Source organism: Schistocerca piceifrons, unplaced genomic scaffold (genome assembly GCF_021461385.2).
Source record: "Schistocerca piceifrons isolate TAMUIC-IGC-003096 unplaced genomic scaffold, iqSchPice1.1 HiC_scaffold_949, whole genome shotgun sequence".
NCBI classification, from domain to species: Eukaryota; Metazoa; Arthropoda; class Insecta; order Orthoptera; family Acrididae; genus Schistocerca; species Schistocerca piceifrons.
Window position 1 is genome coordinate 147,501 of NW_025729222.1, and position 5,000 is coordinate 152,500.

The following is a 5,000-nucleotide window of genomic DNA, read 5'->3' on the forward strand; positions in this document are numbered from 1 at the left end:
TCCCGCACTCGTAAAGTGCAATCCACCCCTATAACGTGCGTTTCATGAAGAGTTATTGCCAATATGCGACATTCCCGCTGTCCCTATACATGAGCCGCGACCTGTACCACTTACGAGCGAGAGACGCGATCGCGTTGCTCACTGTACGGCGTCCGATACCGAGCCATCAGCATGTCGGTCCCCATGCGCGTTGCACTCGCACTCGCAGTCGCAAAAACGTGGGGCAAATATATTACGCGGAAGAGTTATAACAGACCGAGCCCCACTGCATGAGGGGAGTCTTTGTCACTAATGTACACAGATGGAACATTTTGGACTGGAACCAGATTACCCGTACACACGGCGCTGATTAGTAATCAATGCAGAGCCATCAAACTACAGAATATATATACAACTGTCCGTATACATGCTGAAAGAGTCTGCCCACAATGGGAACCACACGTCAGCCAGCCACTCTGATCACGCACCACTCTCTGCTTCTAACGGGCGCACATACAATATGTAAGCACCAGCATGGAACAACATCCAGTGCATCCTCTCCGCCACATTACACAATCCACACTATCACAACCAGACCAGGAGGTCCATGCGGAAAATACAATATCCCACCCTTTCGACATCCACCATTGCGCAGATCAGGCACCAACACCCACACATGTCCTATACAACGGTGCACCCAACATCACAATAGTACCTCCTGTCACAGCGCACAAACAATGACATGAGTCAAAGACACAGGTCTGACACAAGCATAGAATTGGAGCGCCGCCTCTAATAAGCCAAAGGTGCATCCTGACGTGACAAATCTGATCATGTCACAAGCATTCACTTACTATAATCACTATCAACGAACCTGCCGCCCCCGCCCCCCCCTACACCTTTCCTTACAACAACGTGTAACCTAACCTAACCTAACCTATGTTGTACCTTAACCTAACCTATGTTGTACCTTAACCTAACCTATGTTGTGCCTTAACCTAACCTATGTTGTGCCTTAACCTAACCTATGTTGTGCCTTAACCTAACCTATGTTGTGCCTTAACCTAACCTATGTTGTGCCTTAACCTAACCTATGTTGTGCCTTAACCTAACCTATGTTGTGCCTTAACCTAACCTATGTTGTGCCTTAACCTAACCTATGTTGTGCCTTAACCTAACCTATGTTGTGCCTTAACCTAACCTATGTTGTGCCTTAACCTAACCCATGTTGTGCCTTAACCTAACCCATGTTGTGCCTTAACCTAACCCATGTTGTGCCTTAACCTAACCCATGTTGTGCCTTAACCTAACCCATGTTGTGCCTTAACCTAACCCATGTTGTGCCTTAACCTAACCCATGTTGTGCCTTAACCTAACCCATGTTGTGCCTTAACCTAACCCATGTTGTGCCTTAACCTAACCCATGTTGTGCCTTAACCTAACCCATGTTGTGCCTTAACCTAACCTATGTTGTGCCTTAACCTAACCCATGTTGTGCCTTAACCTAACCCATGTTGTGCCTTAACCTAACCCATGTTGTGCCTTAACCTAACCCATGTTGTGCCTTAACCTAACCCATGTTGTGCCTTAACCTAACCCATGTTGTGCCTTAACCTAACCCATGTTGTGCCTTAACCTAACCCATGTTGTGCCTTAACCTAACCCATGTTGTGCCTTAACCTAACCCATGTTGTGCCTTAACCTAACCCATGTTGTGCCTTAACCTAACCCATGTCGTGCCTTAACCTAACCCATGTCGTGCCTTAACCTAACCCATGTCGTGCCTTAACCTAACCCATGTCGTGCCTTAACCTAACCCACGTCGTGCCTTAACCTAACCCACGTTGTCGCCTAACGTAACCCACGTTGTCGCCTAAACCTGCTCTGTAATTGTTATACGACTCGTTCAATTAGTGTAGTGTTGCCCACCCGCAACCCTCGCAATATAGTTCGCTACTCGCACTCCCCGCTCCCCTGTGTATCGCTTCATGTTAAACACCTTGCAAGTCTTGCTCACTTTCCACATGCTCCTGCTGTACACTGTAATGTGGATGGCAGCAGGACGTACATGCCGCCCCTCCCCACGTCCCCACCTTGCCCCCTGCCTTCGCAAGCTGGTTGGTGAGAACTTTGCATGTTCAATGCCCTCCGCATGCGACGTACTCAGGCTACGTTGTGGTGCGGCCTGTGTCAACTGTCCGCTAATGTCGTACGCGTAAACCACAATCTGTACTGCACATTCGTCCTTATGTACTGAATGATACATCGTGGCACATGTGTGACCGTACAACGACTGCGCCCAAAAACGGCGGACCATACAGTGCAAATATTGTGCACGCAGCTACGTGTCGTCTCCCTATGAGAGCTGGATTGCAGTGTGGTACGCCATAGAGACGTGTGGGAGGAACGGACGCCGTGGATGGCGATCAGCATGAGCTGTCTGTTGATGTATTCGGACCTAGTCGTCTCTCCTCACACACCGTGATGGCATGGTGCACCGCGTTCCATATCTGCGACATGCTACAGAGGCCGGTTGACAGTCGTTCGAGCAATGGACATCGCATACGTACGGGGGCCACCTTCCACGTATTGTCTAGGCGTGCACATTTTGTTGCGTGTATGTGGGCAGACGTAGTGTGGCGTGACACCTGACACAGGCATGCAATAATCGTGGAAGTTGCAAATGGCGATGGACGCCTGCGTTTTCTGGTGAAGTTACGCAAATGAACAAATGGTAACCTGTTGTGGTGCGGTTGTTCTCGCTAGGGGTGAATCGGTGATGGCGACGATAGGTTGAGGTACTAACCGGTTGTTCCAGCGATACCCACCATGCCGACGAAACTGAACGGCATCTGGGTGTGAAGCGATACGCGGCGGTGGCTGGGTGGGACCGTCCCCGGCCGGTGAGGGGGCGCCTCCCGGCGTGCTGGCCGCGCGGTACGTGGGCGCACGCGCTACAGCCGGCTGGTGGGGGCGGCCAGTGGCAGGCGCGCCGGCCGACGGACGCGGCAGGCGTCGCAGCTGCGCGCCGGCGCACCCTGCGCGCGGCGCCGTGCGGCCAAAGTAGGTCCTCGCGGGCCCGGTGCGAAGCGCGGTGGACATCTTCAGTGTGCTGGTCCGATTGAGGACTGTGTGCGTTGAGGATGCGCTGCCGCCCGGCGCTCGGCGCCGCGACGCCGTCTGCTGCTCGGTCGCCCCAGCGGTTCTCGCTGGTGGTTTGTATCGCAGCTGTGCGGATGTGTTGGCGCGTGCGCTGTGCTGGGAGAGTTCGCTTCGGCACCCAAGTGGGGCTTTTGTCCTTCTGTGGCGCTGGCGTTGGAGCTGCCGGTCACCGTAGGTGGCGCGTGTTGTCTCCCGCCGGCAATGCCACGACAGCACGCTCCCGGGCCTCTGTCGGCAGCGGCAAGCTCAGTTGGGAGCACGGGTGGTCGCACCGAAAGCGTCTACTCGCCTAACTCCGGGCGATTGCGCCTCTCTCGAACCCGACCAAGTACTTGGGACGGCGCTGCGCGCCGCCGGGACCTGAGAGGGTTTCGAGGTGTATTGTGCAGGGGAGCTCAGCCTCCTCCTGTTTGCAGAATGATTGAGCGGACGCTTGCGTGTTCGCGCGGGCCCCCGGGACACACTCCCGGGCGGCCGGCTGCTCAGCTCTAGTTGACGCAGCTCCCTGGTTGATCCTGCCAGTAGTCATATGCTTGTCTCAAAGATTAAGCCATGCATGTCTCAGTACAAGCCGCATTAAGGTGAAACCGCGAATGGCTCATTAAATCAGTTATGGTTCCTTAGATCGTACCCACGTTACTTGGATAACTGTGGTAATTCTAGAGCTAATACATGCAAACAGAGTCCCGACCAGAGATGGAAGGGACGCTTTTATTAGATCAAAACCAATCGGTCGGCTCGTCCGGTCCGTTTGCCTTGGTGACTCTGAATAACTTTGGGCTGATCGCACGGTCCTCGTACCGGCGACGCATCTTTCAAATGTCTGCCTTATCAACTGTCGATGGTAGGTTCTGCGCCTACCATGGTTGTAACGGGTAACGGGGAATCAGGGTTCGATTCCGGAGAGGGAGCCTGAGAAACGGCTACCACATCCAAGGAAGGCAGCAGGCGCGCAAATTACCCACTCCCGGCACGGGGAGGTAGTGACGAAAAATAACGATACGGGACTCATCCGAGGCCCCGTAATCGGAATGAGTACACTTTAAATCCTTTAACGAGTATCTATTGGAGGGCAAGTCTGGTGCCAGCAGCCGCGGTAATTCCAGCTCCAATAGCGTATATTAAAGTTGTTGCGGTTAAAAAGCTCGTAGTTGGATTTGTGTCCCACGCTGTTGGTTCACCGCCCGTCGGTGTTTAACTGGCATGTATCGTGGGACGTCCTGCCGGTGCGGCGAGCCGAAGGCGTGCGACCGCCCCGTGCGTGCTCGTGCGTCCCGAGGCGGACCCCGTTGAAATCCTACCAGGGTGCTCTTTATTGAGTGTCTCGGTGGGCCGGCACGTTTACTTTGAACAAATTAGAGTGCTTAAAGCAGGCAAGCCCGCCTGAATACTGTGTGCATGGAATAATGGAATAGGACCTCGGTTCTATTTTGTTGGTTTTCGGAACCCGAGGTAATGATTAATAGGGACAGGCGGGGGCATTCGTATTGCGACGTTAGAGGTGAAATTCTTGGATCGTCGCAAGACGAACAGAAGCGAAAGCATTTGCCGAGTATGTTTTCATTAATCAAGAACGAAAGTTAGAGGTTCGAAGGCGATCAGATACCGCCCTAGTTCTAACCATAAACGATGCCAGCCAGCGATCCGCCGCAGTTCCTCCGATGACTCGGCGGGCAGCCTCCGGGAAACCAAAGCTTTTGGGTTCCGGGGGAAGTATGGTTGCAAAGCTGAAACTTAAAGGAATTGACGGAAGGGCACCACCAGGAGTGGAGCCTGCGGCTTAATTTGACTCAACACGGGAAACCTCACCAGGCCCGGACACCGGAAGGATTGACAGATTGATAGCTCTTTCTTGATTC

The 5,000-nt window shown here is 53.2% G+C and overlaps 1 non-coding gene across 1 annotated transcript in view; it reads left to right on the forward strand.

Annotated features, from left to right (window-relative positions):
- Positions 1–3,643: 3,643 nt before the first annotated feature.
- Positions 3,644–5,000, forward strand: part of LOC124773230 — a 1,909-nt gene continuing 552 nt past the window's right edge. Inside the window, exon 1 of the ribosomal RNA XR_007014550.1 lies at positions 3,644–5,000. This exon is cut by the window's right edge and continues 552 nt beyond it. This is a non-coding gene — a ribosomal RNA (small subunit ribosomal RNA).